Below are 17246 nucleotides of genomic sequence, written 5' to 3' on the forward strand. Positions count from 1 at the left end.
CCTTTTTGCATAAGACTAGTGGCTCTATAACTTTGGGCCACACAGCTCCACTTCTATTTTTCTGATGGGTTAATTGGAAATAGAGTCTCACAGACTTTTCTGCCTGGGCTTGGCTTTGAACCGCATGAGGATTGCTGTTTAAAGCTAGCCTGGTAGGAAAGTCTATGAGACTCTTCAATTAATCACCAAAATGCCAGAAGTGGAGTCATGTTTCAAGTGGTAGAATACGAGCCTTGAGTAAAAAAAGCAAAGGGACAATGCTCTGGCCCTAAGTTCAAGCCCCAGTACTCACACCAAGAAAAAAAAAAGTGTCAGCTTTTCCCTTCAAGGTTCTGGAGCACAGGCTGATCATCTTTGGGACTCCTTTTTAGGGAGGAGAAAAGGAAGTCATGAGTGGTAACAGCAATCTTGCTGATCTGGTGGGTGGGGATTCAAACTGAATTTAATTTGATTTAGACTGAGGAAGAGATGAGTAAGAGATGTATTGACGTCATGTGGTTGGAGGAGTGTCCAGGGGTCCAGGCTCTGGATAGAGGGTGAGCAGGGAGTGGGAACCAACATCTGGCTCTCCCCTCACCCTGCACCCTGGGGCTGGAACACAGTAGACACAGAGCTACCACGTGACACCACTTGGCCTTCACAGATGAGCACAAGGACATCCCTTCCCGCTAGGCTCAGGAGCAGGGCAGCAGGGCAGCCCCACATGGACCTTGTGTTCAGAGGTTGGCAATCTGGACACATCCCTGGCTCTGTTCCGTCACGAGTGATCGAGCTCTCCTAGGCCTGGCCACCTGAGGTTCTCCTCATGTGGCTCAGGGCCCTGGGCTTCTGGCTTCATTTCCCTGGGCTATCCTGCTGAGACTGGAGTCGGTGGTGGCTCACAACATTCTCCTGCTCTGATTGCACACACCCTGTGCCACATGGGAACTGAAAGATGGGTGGCCAGTGGGCTAGAGACCAATGGATTGAAATTCTGAGACCCCATGTGGAGCCTCAGAATGTAATCCTGCAGTGCTCAAAGTAAGAGCCTGGTTAGTATAGCAGCAAGCAAGTCTGTCCCCTTTAGCCACGGAAGTATAAAGGTCCTGGTCCTGCCTCCTTACCTTGCTGGGCAGCATTGAACAGAGAGAAAGGCCTGCTAGAGTTTCAGATTAAGTGGGCACATGGGGCAGAAGACTTAAGTCTCCCTTCTAGCACGTACCAGCCAGGCCTACAAAAGACTAAGGTTCAGACAAGCTTTCAGGCTTGGTCAGGGAGTTCTTTCCTCTCCTGGTCATTCATGTCTGATAGTCCCTTGTGCACAGAAGAGGGCAAATCTGCCTGTTCATTCCCTCAACAATAATGTATCCTGCACCTGTTAGGAGTCAGGCCCCACTGCTGGCCACCTGGAAGTGGCAGGTGGATGAGGCAGGTTTGTTCCTCGCTTTCAAGGAACCAACAGTTCCTCTATAGACAAGAGAGATAGATTCAGATTTAGATGGCAATGACATCCAGACTTAAAGCTCCAATGGGCAAGTCTCTAACCCGGTTAATTCAGGTTAATTCAGAGATAAGGATGGCTTCCTAGAGGAAGCAATGGGGATTTTTGTTTGTTGTACCAGCATAGGGACTTGAAATCAGGGCCTCAAGTTACCACTTGACTTTTGTTAACTGGAGATATGGGTCTCATAAACTTCAAACCTTGATCCTCACATCTTAATCTCTTTTTTTTTTTTTCTTGGCCAGTCCTGGGCCTTGGACTCAGGGCCTGAGCACTGTCCCTGGCTTCTTCCCGCTCAAGGCTAGCACTCTGCCACTTGAGCCACAGCGCCGCTTCTGGCCGTTTTCTGTATATGTGGTGCTGGGGAATCGAACCTAGGGCCTCGTGTATCCGAGGCAGGCACTCTTGCCACTAGGCTATATCCCCAGCCCAGCAATGGTGCTTAATAGGTCTGGCTTAATAAGATTGGCTCAAAGGTATTGAAACCTACTCCAGGTAGAGCACATTTCAAGGGATATCCTTGTACAACTATATGCAAAAGATTTTTCCTTTTTTTTTTTCAGTACTAGAGTTTTTACTCAAGGCCTGGCACTCTACTAGGCAGTCACTCTACAGCTTGGAGTCATGCCTTTAGACCTTTTTTCTCTGGTTATCTTTGAAATGAGGTCTCACATTTGTCCCCAGGGCAGCCTGGACTGCATTCCTCCCATTTGTGCTTCCCACTGTAGTTGGGATGGCAAAGATGCACACTACCATGTACAATGTTTTTTTTTCTGTTGAGATAGTATCTCATATCTCATGAGGGTTTGTTTCTGTTTTTCCCAGGTTGGCCTGGAACCTCAATTACCCTGATTTTGGCCTCCTACGTAGCTGTGATAACAGGCATGAGACACCAATGCCTGGCTGTGCAAGAGATATTATGACCACTTTGGAATTATGTGGACTGAAATCTAAGTCAGAAACTCTCTCTCCACATGTGTCCCTCATGGAGCCATATGGTCTGGTCTGTAGCCTCATTCTATTCCTGAAAGTTTTCAGGACTGATGACTGACTGATGGGGGAGAATACTGAGAAAAAGTCTGTATTTCTGGCTCAGTAACAGAGGATGAAGGGGAGCAGACTTGAGTGGGAAAGACGAGAACTGTTTACCTAAGAGACATCCAGGAAGTGGTATGGACACAGCTCTTTTTATATGGATGTGGAACTCAGAAGAGAGATTTGGAAGTCATTGGCACATGATTGATAGTGGCTGCCACAGTAGCTCAGGAGGCAGAGAAGGGAAAGCCTAGGACAGAACCGTGGAAGTGAAGAGATGGTAAAGGAATTGGAAAAACAACCAGTGGGGAGAACTCAGGCCAGTGAAGACTGATTTCTTCATAAGTTCAGCAAATAACAGGCATAACTGGCTGAAAAGTACACTTATTTTTTTAAAGTCAGGGGAAGAGGGGAAGCCAAACCCTCAAAGTTCTGAAAAACAGGCAAAATAATGTCTAAAGATGCATAAAAATTCTTACAGTTTTCCCCCACAGCAAACCAAAATTACCTCTGGGTGAAAAACCACTGACTGGGAGTATTTGCTTTTGATCTGGAGTATTCATTTTTGATCTGTTTGTCATCTAGGCCAAATTGTTTGCCCAGAATCATTGGAGCCAGTCCCATCCCTTTCTTGCACACGAGGGGGCGCACATGCACTGTTTCTGAATCCAAATCCTGGACAAAAGCAGGCAGTGAATTAGGCACCACTTGAGTCCTCATTCCAGACCTCTAAACTCAAAGCAAGGTTGCCCTACACATTCCCACTGCCATACCAGAATCCAATGGGTTTCTCAACAATCCCAACATTTTATTTCTCTCTGAACTCCAAACTCACAGGAGAATGAGAAAGAGCCCCCCACAGAAGAAACCTTACAAAGGGTCTCACCTGACCCAGGGCAGTGGGGGTATTCCTCTGAACTTCATGGTGAAGACTAGCAAGCGCAGAGATGGGGTGGGAGACAGGAAGGGTCTTGTGTGACTGGCTGATGCATGGACTGGAGGGGTAGGGGTAGGGGTGGGAATCTGAAGGCTTTAATGCCAAAGCTAGCTCTTAGTTTGGAGTATTAGGACCTAGAGTAAATCTTCAGGTAGGCTATTGGTTTAGTCCAGAAAATTTACGAGTTAGCATTCAAGTTTGGTTTGAGAAGTCATAAACTCGGTGCTAAGGTTTATATCAGGTCTGAGGCTTTATGAAATCTTGAATTAAGGAGCAATTGTACTCATGGAATTGGTATAATACCGAGGCAATGGCCAGCCTCTGGTTAGGACAAATACCACGTCTGAGAGGTGGAATGTGGGGATGAAGGAAGCTCTCGTGAGGGGTCTCGGCAAAGCCAGAGGTCCCAAGATAACTTTCAGAATTGGTCAGGTATGCTAAATGGGCAAAGTGTGGGATTTGAGGTCAGTATATGTGTTCTGGACCCTTTTCTGATGACCCAGTCTGTTCCGTCATTGAAACTGAGTGTTCCAGTTCAGGAAGTGTGTTGGCGTTGACCTGGGAGCAGGAGTGTGGCACTGGGATTTTGCTTAAGACTTGGGATTCAGAAGATGTTGTTAGGGTTCTGAGCAAGGAGCAATAGCTATTGTACTTTAGGGTTTACTTAGGGAGAGAGTCTCCGCGTTGGTACTGGAATCCATTTAGAGTCTAGGGTTGATGGGCCACTTGTCAAGCTTTAGGGCAGGTGGGGGCAAATGAAGACATCAGTCAGAATTAGAGGCCCATAGAGGGTACAGAGGCTCGGATAAAAAATCCCTTGTGCTCATTTCAGGACCAATTTAGAGGCCTGGACTCGAGACTGGGTTTAAGGGTGGGTCTGAGCAACGTCTGAGGCTCGGGTCTGAATGGATACAAAAAATGGGGTCCTAGGGCTACGTTATGCTCACGTCAGGCTTGAGAGTCCCTAGAAAGATCTAGAGGTCCTATCTGAGTTTGAGGCTGTGCCTGCTGGTGACGGGTACGGGCTCCACGCTGGCTGCGGTGGGGCTCAGGCTCGGGCTTGGGTTGTGGCCTCGCTGGGCCTGCGCGGCTCCGCGGCGGCTTTCCGAGCTAGCGAGCAAGCAAGCGAGAGTGCACGAGGGGAGGGGCGGTGCGGGCGCGCGCACGGCAGGGGCAGGGGCGCGGGCGCGCGCGCGGACGCGCGGCTGGAGCTGGCGCGGGAGCGGCGGGAGCGGTGGCGGCGGCAGCAGAGGCGGCGGCTCCGGCTCCAGCACCGGCTCCGGCTCCGGCTCCGGCTCCGGCTCCGGCTCCGGCTCCGGCTCGGGCGGCGGTGGCGGGAGCGGCACCAGGTGGTGGTGGCGGCGGCTGAGGAGCCAGGAGAGGCGGCCTCGGCGGCTTCGTGGGGGGGACATGCGGACCGACGGCCCCTGGATAGGCGGTGAGTGACCCCCAGGGCCCCCCTCGGGTGCTCTCCGCGCCGGTTCCGAGCCCACCTTCCTAGCCTCGCCCCCTCCCGTGTCCACCGGGGAAGACGGCTCTGAGGGGCACGGTCCTAGGGGGCCTGGCGGGGGGACGCCGCTGAGGCCGGGCCGCGCCCCCACCTGCCGCGCCCGCAGTCTCGCCTCGCCCTCCCCTCCGGCCCCCCGCGCCCGGCGGCTCCTCCCCGCGTTTACCCCGCGGCCGCCGCCTCCCCACCGCCACCGCGGCCCGCGAGCTCCCCGCTGCCCCTCGCCGCCCGCCCGCCCGCCGCACCTGAGCCGCAGCCCGCGCCCCCGGTGCAAAGTTTCCCCTCGCCTGTGTGCGCCCCCTCCCCGGCCTACCCCCCTCCCCGCTCCCCACCTTCCGGCGCGGACGCGCTCGGGGGGGCGGCTCTCAGCCTCCCACCACCACCACCACCCCCAGCTCCGGGCGGGTCCAGGCCGCGCCCCCACCCCCGCCGCACCGGCGCCCCCTCCCAGCTGGCGGGGGAGCCGCAGCCGGCGCGCCCCCATCTCGCTCGCGGGCCCCGGCGCACGTGCGGTCCCGGGATGCGCCGGGTGCGAGTTTGGAGCCTTCGCGCCCCCCCTCCCCGCTTAGTACCCCCCCCCCCACCGCTCGGCGACCAGTGCGGATTGGGGACGGGCCGGGGCGGGCGGTGCCCACCCCCCACTTCCGTGCTACGCCCTGTCCCGTGAGGACGTGTCCATTCGGACCCGCTCCGAAAGTTCACTCCGTCGCCGCCCCTCGTCCCGTCCCGTGCCCAGTCCCCAGTTGCAGCGCCCCGTCTTCGTCCCGGTGGCTTTATTTCCCTGCATGTCTCTGTGTCTCCCGGTGTCACTGCCTTCCTAGCTCACCCCCTGCAGTCTCAGAGTCACTCTCCATCTGTCTCCCTTCTCTCTCCGGGGTCTCTCCCTTCTCCCTCGGTCTCGTCTCTGTGTTCTCTCCCTGCCCGGGTCTCCCTGTTTTCTCCGCCCAGTCGGTCGTGTTCTCTTTGCTTAGGTCTCCCTGTTTGTTCTGGGGCCTCTGTGTCTCCCTCCCTGGGTCTCTCTCTGCTGGTGTCTCTGTACCCCCTCTGGTAGGCCCCTTCCCCCACTTCTCTGGAATGCTGCCCCTCTGGTTCCTCCACTCTGGGGGGGAGGGGCTAGCCCGTCTCCCCACTTCGACCTCCCCTGCAGGGCCCCAAAGTTGGAATAGGTGGGGGTAGGAGCCAGAGCAGCTGCAGGACCTGCCTGAGCTGTGAAATGGGCCACAGTGATGCCCCTAGGGCAAAACGGCAGGGGAGGCCCAGGGAGGCTGGGCTGCCAAACCTTGGTGACTCCACCTTGGCTTCTGAGGGACAGGGAACAAATCCTGAGTGACCAGGTGCTGGCTCTGGCTCTGGCTCTGGCTGAGTGCACTGAATGAGGTGGGAGACCTGGAAAAGGGTGTGAGGTTGCCCTTCCAAAAGGAAGGACTCAGGCAGGGATCCTTTCAGGGACCTCATAGCATCAGGAGGAGAGTTCTGACTGGAAATACAAGGAAATTCTGCTTGGCTTCTTAGAAACTCTTGCTTCAGGGAGCATGAAAATCCCTCTTTTTCCTGATTATATGAATGAGCCCAGGGCTTCCTTGAGTATAGCCTCTAGATCTTTAGTGGGGCCTCAGGCCACACACCACACACCCTGCATACCTCTCCTTTCCCACCTGCCTTCCCAACCTCTCACCCTCGTGTACACTCCCCCTTCCCTTTCTTCTTGCCCTTGTCTGCTCTGTCCCTCATGCCAACCAGGGCTCAGAAATCCACTGTGCTTGCACACTTACAGCACACCTGTGCACATGCATACTAAGTCCTGTGCCTTCTGGCACATGCACTTCTGTGCACATTTTTGCTTGTTTAATTTCTCTTTTATCACTTGAGATGTCTTTGTGTCTTTTCCAATTACTCTCCACCCCCCATCCTTTTTTTTTTTTCTTTTAAACCAGTCCTGAGGCTTGAACTCAGGGCCTGGGTACTGTCCCTGAGCTGCTTTTGCTCAAGCCTAGCACGCTACCACTTGAGCCACAGTGCCACTTCTGGCTTTTTCTGAGTAGTTTATTGGAGATAAAAGGGTGTCACGGACTTTCTTGCCCAGGCTGGCTTCCAACCCAGTCCTCAGATCTCAGCCTCCTGAGTAGCTAGGATTACATGCGTGGGCCAACGGCTCCCAGCTACTTTTTCCTTTCTTGATCAGGAAACATTTTAAGGCTATTCCTCCATCTCCTTCTCTCTCTCTCTCTCTCTCTCTCTCTCTCTCTCTCTCTCTCTTTTTCTTTTTAAGCTGCTGACTCCCCCTCCCTCTGTCCTGCCTATAGTGTGTGCTACATCCTGCCCACAAGCACAGCTAGTGCTAGTGTAGTAGATAAGGACTTGATAAAGAGCCGGGTGGGTTTGGGTGCTGGAGAAGCAGTTTGGTGGGGGATTTGGTAAACTGAAGCAAAAGTAGATTGGCTAAACCTCCTTTTTTGGGGGGAATTGCATTGATGTGCAACAAAATAATGGTCCTGGTGCTTTGTGCTTTCTTCATTCCTCTTCCCAGCAGCCCTAACCTGGGATTCTAGTTTTAAAGTCTTTTGTCAGGAAGTGGTGGCACTCAGACTTAATGCACTAGAGATTGTTACATATATACTGTACTGCCTCTCCATCCTCCAGCCTTAGACCTCAAGGAAGTCACTTTCTCCCCAATCCCAGTTTTAACCCCTGTAAAACAGGCCCCAGTGGGCCTTAGGACTGCTATGAGAAGCCACCGAAACTGTGTGGCAATACATCCTCAGCAGTGGCAGTAATTGTGGCACTATAAAAGCGATTCAGTAACCGACTATTGATTGCTGACTATATACCAGACACCAAGGCTAGGCACATTCAGCCAGGTCATATGCTTCCTGTAGGACTAACAGCTGTGTAAAAGAGGTAGCCCACCCCTTAGCTGCTGAGGTTGTGGCATCAGTTCACTTAAAGCACTTGCAGTTCTGAGCTAAGGTTAGAAGATTGGGGGAGTTCACCATGAAATGGGAGAATTTGAGGTCAAGGTGAGATAAATCCCAGAGGAGACAGAAAGGGCTCTCTGAGCCAGGTTTAGAGGGTTGAACAGGAGTTTACCAATTGAAGAAGGGAGAAATAACACTTTTGGTAGAGGGGAAAAAAAAAACCTAGTATGAAGAAAGACTAAGAGAAACTTCTAATAGGGTTATTTAGACAATACAATAGATCACAGAGCTTTCAGAGCTCAGTGAGAGATACCTGTATCTTAGAGAACAAAAGGGATTTAAAATTTCTTCTTTTCTTTTTTTTGTTTGTTTTGTGCCAGTACTGGGGCTTGAATTCAGAGCCCAAGCACTGTCCCTTAACTTTTCCACTCAAGATTGGCACTCTAGGGCTGGGGATATAGCCTAGTGGCAAGAGTGCTTGCCTCGGATACATGAGGCCCTAGGTTCGATTCCCCAGCACCACATATACAGAAAACGGCCAGAAGCGGCGATGTGGCTCAAGTGGCAGAGTGCTAGCCTTGAGTGGGAAGAAGCCAGGGACAGTGAGTGCTCAGGCCCTGAGTCCAAGGCCCAGGACTGGCCCAAAAAAAAAAAAAAAAAAAAGATTGGCACTCTACCACTAGAGCTATTTCTCTACTTCTAGCTTTTTGCTGATTAAGTGGAGATAAGAATCCCATGGACTTTCCTGCCTGGACTGGCTTTGAACTGTGATTCTTAAATCTCAGCCTCCTGAATAGCAAGGATTATAGGTGTGAGCCATCAGCACCTGGCTAACACCAAAGGTTTAATGTAAGGGTGGTGGCTGTGGATTGTGCAGTGGTCAGCATTTATTTTTCTAAAAGATAGCTTCTGGGCTAGATAGAGATGGGATGGGATAGGACAGGATGGGATGGGATGGGATGGAATGCTCAGTGAAAAGGACGTTGCAGTGAAGTTAGGTGAAAGAGGTGTGGCCTGATAGGGTTAGGGTCATGGGCCATTGGGAAGGCCCATTGGTCAGGACAAGATAGCTTATTGAATGTGAGGTGAGGAAGAAGAAGGAGCCCAAGTTCCCAGGAAAGTAGGTAGGGCTTTTCTGAAGGCTCTGGAACATCTGGACAATTCTGAGGTAGGAACCTCACCAGGTGAATGCTGGACTCAGGGCCTGATGTGTTGTTGTCTTTGAGGTGCTTGGGGTTCAGTGGAGGTGGGGAGCTCTGCAGGGATGGGTGTGTGAAAATAGAATTTGGGAGGACATTTTGGGCCAGAGAAGAAGAACCACAAGTTATAGGAGAGCCAATAGTGGTATTCATCAAGAGAAGGCAGCTTCAGACAGTGGTACAGAGCTTAGACTTAGGTTTTGAATTTCTGGAGTTGGACTTGACCTTCAGCAAGTTGCTTAACATCTCAGAGCCAATTTCCTCATTTGTTAAATGAGTATAATAAAATTCCATGTCTCATAGGGTTGTAAGGAGGATTACAGTTAATATGCATTAAGTGCCTAGAACTAGATCTGGCACCTCATAAGTACTGTTACTCAGTGGTGGTGGTAGTAGTAGCCATTTGAACCATCAACAAGAATGGTGAAAGCCCACTTCCCATCACGATCACCGAAGATTGCTTAAAAAAAAACCTATACTGGTCACTTAAAGTAGCTGCAGTTCTGAGCTGGAGTTAGCAGGTAGATAGCTTGACAAAGGGAAGTGTGCTTTTGCCCCCAACCCTCATCATCATCAGTGGGATTGTATGTTACTCAGGTGTATTTGACCTTCAGCTAGATAAGAAGGATAAAGGTGTAGCCCTATAGGAGAAGGCTGTGGTGGGTGGGTGGAATTCTGGGAAGAGGCAGCCTCACCTGTCTAGTTCTCAGTTCTTTGGGCCCTTCCTGGACCCTGAGCATCTTCAGAGATTTACCCTTTCTGAGTTTGCCTTAGAGGTCCAGATGCACCAGGTCTGTGGGTCTGAAGACTCCAAGTTTAGTTCCTTGGCAGTGTTTTAGTTGCTGTTTCTGGGAACTTTTCCTGATGCAGCCACAGGGGCTGCCTGGGGGCTGCTCTAAACCATATATCTGTGTTCTAGATTCCTACTCAATCCTGCTCCCACTACTGGAGCCAGCTTTCAGGCCTGAGGATGATGGAGAACCCTGCTGGGGGCAGCCTGGATTGGTGCCCAGGGCCTTACGTGATCTTGGTCATGCCTGCCTCCTGACCTTACCAGGCCTTCTGGGTAACACCCTTTCTGAATAGTTTTCCAGTTGGCCTTCCAGTGTCAATGTTGGTCTGTTTTCAAGGTCCCTCCACCATTCTGAAGTCTACCCCAGTGTGGGTCTAAAGTGGTTCTGGGGGCTGTTGCTGTAGAATCTGTATACCTGAGAGAGAACTGTCTAGGTTGTTTTGGGCTCTTTGTCCCAGACTGGTGTGGTCCAAGTGCTATTTGGGCTGTTCTAGAATTGTGCACTGGTGCTATTCTGTGTGCTTTGGTGCTATTGCACCTGTGTGTGTTTTAGTCTGTCCTGGGACAGATGGACCCTTCTCTTGGCCATTTAAAGTACAGGCCTCTTTTCAGATGTGTCTCCTGTTGGTGAAGAGTTTGTTCTCTTCTCCAAGTACAAGGCCTGGGGTTCCTGGCATGGCCTTGAGTGTGACAGTGGTGCCTTGGACACTGCTCCTTTGCTTGGGTTCCTGAGCAGCAGTAGAGCCAGCAACCTCACATCAGACTCAGTGAAGCCTGACAGACATCTCTAGACAAACGGGCCTTTGAGTTTTGGGAAGCTGGTTTGTCTAGCCAGACCCGCCTGGCAGCCTGTACTGGGAGCAATGACCACTGGGAATATTATGGAGAAACACAGTAGGCGGGAGGAGGGAGGTGTGTGGGCATCTGAGGCCCAGGGCTGTTATTTCTGGTGTGGCAGGTTGTCTGTTTCAGGGCCTTGCACTCTTGCTTAGCTTTTGCATTCAAGGCTGGTACCCTACCAGTTGAGCCATGCCTTTGCTTCTGGCTTTTTTTCTGGTCAGTTGGAGATAAAGAGTTTCTCGGATTTGTCTGCCTGGGCTGACTTCCAACCTTGATCTTCAGCTAGCAGCCTCTTGAGTAGCTAGCATTACAGGGTGAGCCACTGGTGCCAGGGTAAGAATATTATTTCCTGTGTGGGGAGCATACTGCTGCTCTGTGGCTCTCAAGACAGGGTTGGTAAGGATAGTATTGGTTTGGTGAGATCTATCATAGTCTGTAAGGATGGCCCTTGGCCAGAGAAGATCCTACATCTGTGTGTATGCACACACATACACACACACACGTACATGCACACACACATCTTGGCAGAAGTTAGCAATCTTAAGATAATTCCCAGGGGTGGAAGCTAAGTCTTGAGTTGGTAATAAGGGTCAGTGACTGGGGTGGTGAGGATATTCCTAGTCCCTATGACCAGTGTAACCTGTGTGTCCATTTTGGGAGGGGATGGCTGTTTTTACATGTGGGGTTGAGGCCCAGGAGAAGCCTTCTACAGAGTTGAGTGGGCACGGTCAGAGCCTAGGAGCTGAGCTGAGCTGGTAATTAGATGATGTGAGAGTTACTGACCCTTTTCCCCACCCTGTTGGTGCCCATGCTAATAGGGGTTCAGTAATGATTCTGGATGGAAAGGCTGGGCTCTGGTTGCACTGTGTGTGTCAGCGGAGGAGGCATGCAGGGACACACCTTCATTTAAAAAATTATAGAGAAGCAGAAAGTCAAAAATAAATATTGCTCTTGAAGTTTCTTTGAAGACTGGCATGTATGCTGGGGTGTGTCTTTCAAACTGTTTTCTGTGAATTCATTCATGCATTTATCTACTCAACTAAATATATTGACTGAACACCTACTATGTGCTAGGCTCCCTGCTGGACACTAAGAATAGGAAACTGAGCCAGGCACACATGACTCAGGTTCTTACTGAGCTTATGTTAGTGACTCAGTAATTGTGTAAGTACGTAAATACATTTGTGGTTACTGCTCCAAGGCAGGGTCTAGGCAAGAGGTCCAGCACATCATGGGATGTAAGAAAGTGCCATTGGATCTAAGATAAGAGCATGCTGACTACAAGAACATAGGTAGCCCATTCCCAACAGGTCACACAGTTAAGCAAGGCTTGGAGGCAAAAAAAAAAAATGTTGCATATGAGGGTCAGAAGAGAAAGTTCTTGTAGCTGGCTAATAGGAGGGGAGCATGGGCAGGTGGGACTCCAGTAAAAGGCTGAGTGACTCTGCTTAGCACCAGGATTATAATGAGAAATGTGGACACAATCTACTACTGAAGTCAGACACTTGGTCCATGTTGCTAATAGCCATATGGAAGGATGCCTTGCACACACTAGGAGCTCAGGGAGAATCAATGAAAGAGTGACTTGAAAAGATTGGTTTTTTACTAAATGGAGATCATTCTACACCACCAATTCTATGACCTCTTCCTCCCCAGCCCCCAGCAAATGTTGAGCATCTATGTCAATTCCTATTCTGCTGTAATAAAATTCTTGTTTTCTCATCTTTTTCTCTCTATGCAGCAAGGAGCGGAGGCCCCCATGCCCTGCCTTCAGAGCTGATCGTTCAGCAGGAGTGACTGTGAGCAAGCAAAAACACGGTGAGTGTGCACCAAAGTGTGACCAGAAGCAGGAGTGCAGAGTAGTTTTCTGCGCCAGGCTGAACAGCTTGACTTTTGATACATGGCCCATGGAAGTCCATGGAGGGCTTATCATCAAGGGTATGGAATGACCCTGTATGCATATGGCTGAAAGGTGGTAGAGGTCTTTACCAGGATGGCAGTGCTAAGAGGCAAAGAAAGGATTTGAGTGTTATTTAGGGAGGAAGACAGTCCATGGTAAGGGAATGAATGTGGGGCATGAAGGAGGGAGGTGTCAAGGAGTTTCTGGCTAGAATGGATGACAGAGGTGGGTGGGAAATGCTATACAACTCATCAACTGCTGTAGGTGTGAAATAAGCTTCAGGGTGACATCCTGGGGCTTACACCAGGATCTGTCTTCTTCATTCACTGTGTTTCTTTTGAAAAGACTGCCTGCAAACTAAAGATTGTGGTAGAAGGAACAGGGTACCCAGTGCTAAGTCTCTCTTTGAGATCTGCTGCTCTCCAAGAGAAGCACAGAGGTGGCCTTGGGTTGCACAGAATGACGTTGAGAGTTTGCAATCAGCATTATGAGCCTGGATGTCAAGGCTAAAAACTATAGACTTTTTCCTGGGGCTGATACAGACATGTTAAAGATTCTTATAACAGAGAAGAAAAACCTGTAGATTCATCTATTTAACCATCCATTCATTTAATCATGGACCATTGGCTTGAGTATCTTTTATGGGATCAAGCAGCAAACATGGTGTACATGACACACATCTTCACATTTGCTTTTTGTTTGGGTTGAGGGGTGCTGATCCTGGGGCTTGAATTTAGAGCTTGGGTGCTGTATCTGAGCTCTTTTTTTCTAAAGGCTAGTGTTCTACCACTTTGAACCACAGCTCAATTTCCAGTTTTCTGGTGATTGAGTGGAGCTAAGAGCCTTACAAATGTTCCTGTCTGGGCTGACTTCCAACCATGATCCTCAGAGCTCAGCTTCCTGCGTAGCCTGGCTCCACTTGCTTTTTTTTTTTTTTTTTTTTTTTGCCAGTCCTGGGGCTCTGCCTGAGCACTGTCCCTGGCTTCATTTTGCTCAAGGATAGCACTCTGCCACTTGAGCCACAGCGCCACTTCTGGCCATTTTCTGTATATGTGGTGTTGGGGAATTGAACCCAGGGCTTCATGTATGGGAGGCAAGCACTCTTGCCACTAGGCCATATTCCCAGCCCCTCCACTTGCATTTTTTTTTTTTTTTTTTTTGCCAGTCCTGGGCCTTGGACTCAGGGCCTGAGCACTGTCCCTGGCTTCTTCCCGCTCCAAGGCTAGCACTCTGCCACTTGAGCCACAGCGCCACTTCTGGTCGTTTTCTGTATATGTGGTGCTGGGGAATCGAACCCAGGGCCTCATGTATACGAGGCAGGCACTCTTGCCACTAGGCCATATCCCCAGCCCTCCACTTGCATTTTTATAAACTAAATGCATCATTGGTTGAGTGCAGGATGGGTTGGAAGGGAATGAAGCCCACTGAAGAGGCCAGAGGTGATTGGGATAGAGGCAAGACAGATTCAAATTTACTGGTAAGTTGGATGTATGGGATGGAGAAAGGGAACACTGAGGTGGACTTGCTGGCTTGGATGACTGGATAGATGGAGGTGCATTCCTTAAGATTAGGAGCCTTGGATGAAAAGGGACTGGATGGTCTAGAGCCAAGGGCTTGATGGGCCTGTTTACTCTCTGTGAACACCTTGAAGGCAGAACCTATGCCTTTGGGCAGTGGACAGTTCTGAATGGATGACTGGGCAAAGAAGGCCATGGAAAAGATGGGTCTGGCCTTAGGGAGGAAATGTACATTTCATGGTTGTTTATAGTTATAGGAGGGGAACATTGGATTCCGGTAGAGGGGCAGCAAGAAGGGCCATGTCAGGTGAGGAGAGTGGCTGTAGGAATACACTATGCCCTTCACCTGCCCATCGGATGATGGTCTGGCCTACCTGAAAGTTTACTAGGAGGGGAGCCCTTTGTCCTCTTGTGAAGGCCACTTGCTGATGGCTCATTTGGATAATTGGGCTTGGGTATGTTACAGAACCAACTTCTGGAGGGTAGGCTGGTTTGGGGTTGAGGAAGATGCTCTGAGGTCATAAGGATCCAATACCAGCTTATAGCAGAATTTAGCCAGGTTGTGGCTGCCTTGGGTTCAAAAGCCAGGGTGTTTCTAAAGGGAATTGGGTTCTTGGGCTGGGACCAATTCAGAGTATAGGCTGAACCAGCAGTGGAATTTCTTAGTATCAGTGCTGTTGATATTTTGGATCAGATGACCTTTTGTTCTGGTAACCTGTTATTATAGGAACACTAACAGTGTTCCAAGTTTCTTCCTACTAGAAGCCAGTAGCACTCATGTCCACTCATGTCTTTGACAGTCAAAAATAGCTCCAGGTATTATTTAATGTCTATGGGGGAACAGAGTCACCCCAGATTGTCAACCACTAGTCTGTATCACCTCTTGTGCCTTTCTCTATACTGTACAAAGCTGGAAAACTGAGCAGAATCATACAGAAAAGATTTACATTGATGTGTCACTTGAGCCTAGTTCTGAAGGCTGAGTGGCTAGGCAAAAGAAACGCATCTTTCCCACTAAAGACATAGCAAGGGCAGAGGCCTAGAGGCAGCAAAGTTACTGAGCATTAATCCAAGAGGACCCTACACCTCCAGAGGAAGGGGGCTGGAGGCTTGGGATCTAAACTGTAGGAAGGTACCTCCACTGGTCCCTTTTGATCTCATGCTTTCCAGCTAGGCCCCTCCTAGGCGCTTGGCTGCCACCCCAGAGACTTCAACACTTCTAATCACTCCTTCCTTATAGCTGAGGGCTACAAGAGGGTAGGGGCTCAGAGGAGCCAGGGAGGGAGAGGGTTGTTCCTTCCTGGCTTTGCTTATAGCTTCTGGCCCCCTGGCGAGAAGAGAGGGAGAAGGCAGTCCCAGCCTCCTTCTGCCAGCCACCTCCTTCGCTGAAGCTGGGGTCGTGACTGAGGCTGTGATTTATTCCTATCATAATCCAGTGGTTGGTTTGGTGAGAGTTGAAACATGTTGGTTTTCCCTTCCCAAGTGTAGCAAGGCCTGTTTCCGCCTCCGTGGCTGCTGCTGCAGTGCCACGCGGTGAACTGTCCAGGACATGACAGAGGGCTCGGTTAGCTGCTGCCACCAGTTAGAAGATGAGTAGCTCCCAGCTTTTCCTCCCCAGTGTGTGCTTCCCAGCCCAAGTGCTGGCCTCTCCCATTGGCTGGCTGCTCTATGTGGCCCTGGGTTATTCCTGCCCATGTCCATTCTGAGTCCGGGCCTCCTAGGAGCCAGAATCTTGGCCTAGGGAAGGGTTAGGAGAGGCGGAACAGGTGGTATTTGGAGACTAATTAATAGTTGTGAATAATAACTCATGCCCAAGGGAAATAAATCAGTGTTTGCATATTCATGAGGGGGGCCTCAGGAATGATCCCAGCTGTTTTTCATCCGGGAACCCCTCCTTCCTGGCGTCACATAGCCCCTCAGGCCCCCTTTGGTCTTGGCAGGAGTGGTTAGGGTGGGCTACATGGAGGTTATGTTTCTTTGTAGCACACATTTTCCATGATGATGGTGTGTGTGCAGGTCTTGTGGCTTGGTGTGGTGCCTGCTTCTTCTTTTCCCAGGCTCTTTGGTTTCACAAACCAGTTCAGTTTCCAAAGATTCTTGGGGCCAGACATAGGGTTGGCAATTTTTTTATTTTGCCAAGTAAGGAGATTATAAGGAGCAACTGCTATCTGCTCTCCCCATCATGTCATACAGGAAAGGACATTTTAGTACCAAGGACAAAATCTGAGAATAAAGGACAGTTCTTCCTAAGAAAAGGGCAGTTGGCAGCATTTCACTGATATAGCAAAGAAAAGAGATATATTAAAAACTATCCTGAATGTAGAAAAATTGCATCCAATTATATTCTATAATATCACACGGCCTGTAATTGTTTTCCTGTCCAAGTATGTCAGTTTGTTAGACCTGATGGTCCCCAGTGCAATTCAGAGATGCGCTTGAGTGCCCAAGTGTTTGGGCCTTGTTTTTAATCTGAGCCATCAGAAGCCTAGACTCATCCAGCCTTGCTGTTAAAGTGGGCACCCTACTCTGAGTACTCTTTTCATAGTGTGGGTGTGCAAGGCTAGCAGCAATCCTGTCTCCCTGCTCTTCTCTGCCTTCTCCTAACAGGTGACCTGTGACTGGGGTGGTGGAGGCAGGACCAAGGCCTAACCCTGAGGCCAGGCTTGGGGACTGTGAGTTTCTTTGCTCTCCTCTGGCTGTGGGAGGCCCTAGATCTGGGCGTGGCCTGAACCACCCGATGTGGGGCAGGCTCTGTTCCCTGCAGTCTAGAGGCAGGAGCAGGTTGCTCACGCTAGGAACTGCTGACAAGGAGAGGTTCTGGCTCAGACAGCTGTGTGGTTGCCAGAGTAGTTCCTAAGAAGGTGTTCGCGTGTGTGTGTGTGTGTGTGTGTGTGTGTGTGTGTGTGTGTCTTGTATTTCCTTGTATCTCTTAGTGTCTATGTCCTTGCGTCCATGGACCACTGGGAGGGAGAAGCTTTTCAGCAAGGAAATGACTTTGTTTTCAATTTTTCTGCCTCTGTCTATCCTACATTGTAGATCTGAACAAAATGTTCTGAATATCTCAATCCAGGTCTCTTAACCCCTGTAGCCAGAACCTCACCCAAGCTTGGACCAGATGGCTGT

The 17246-nt window shown here is 50.3% G+C and overlaps 1 protein-coding gene across 2 annotated transcripts in view; it reads left to right on the forward strand.

Moving 5' to 3' along the window:
• The first annotated feature begins 4754 nt into the window (after window positions 1-4754).
• Window positions 4755-17246, forward strand: part of Ptprf (protein tyrosine phosphatase receptor type F) — an 88987-nt gene continuing 76495 nt past the window's right edge. For both annotated transcript variants that reach the window (XM_048351066.1, XM_048351067.1), the window contains exons 1-2: window positions 4755-4890; window positions 12448-12524. The gene's annotated coding sequence lies outside the window, so the exon portion shown is untranslated. The remainder of the gene's footprint in view (window positions 4891-12447; window positions 12525-17246) is intronic.

This window comes from Perognathus longimembris, chromosome 7 (assembly GCF_023159225.1).
Source record: "Perognathus longimembris pacificus isolate PPM17 chromosome 7, ASM2315922v1, whole genome shotgun sequence".
NCBI lineage: Eukaryota > Metazoa > Chordata > Mammalia > Rodentia > Heteromyidae > Perognathus > Perognathus longimembris.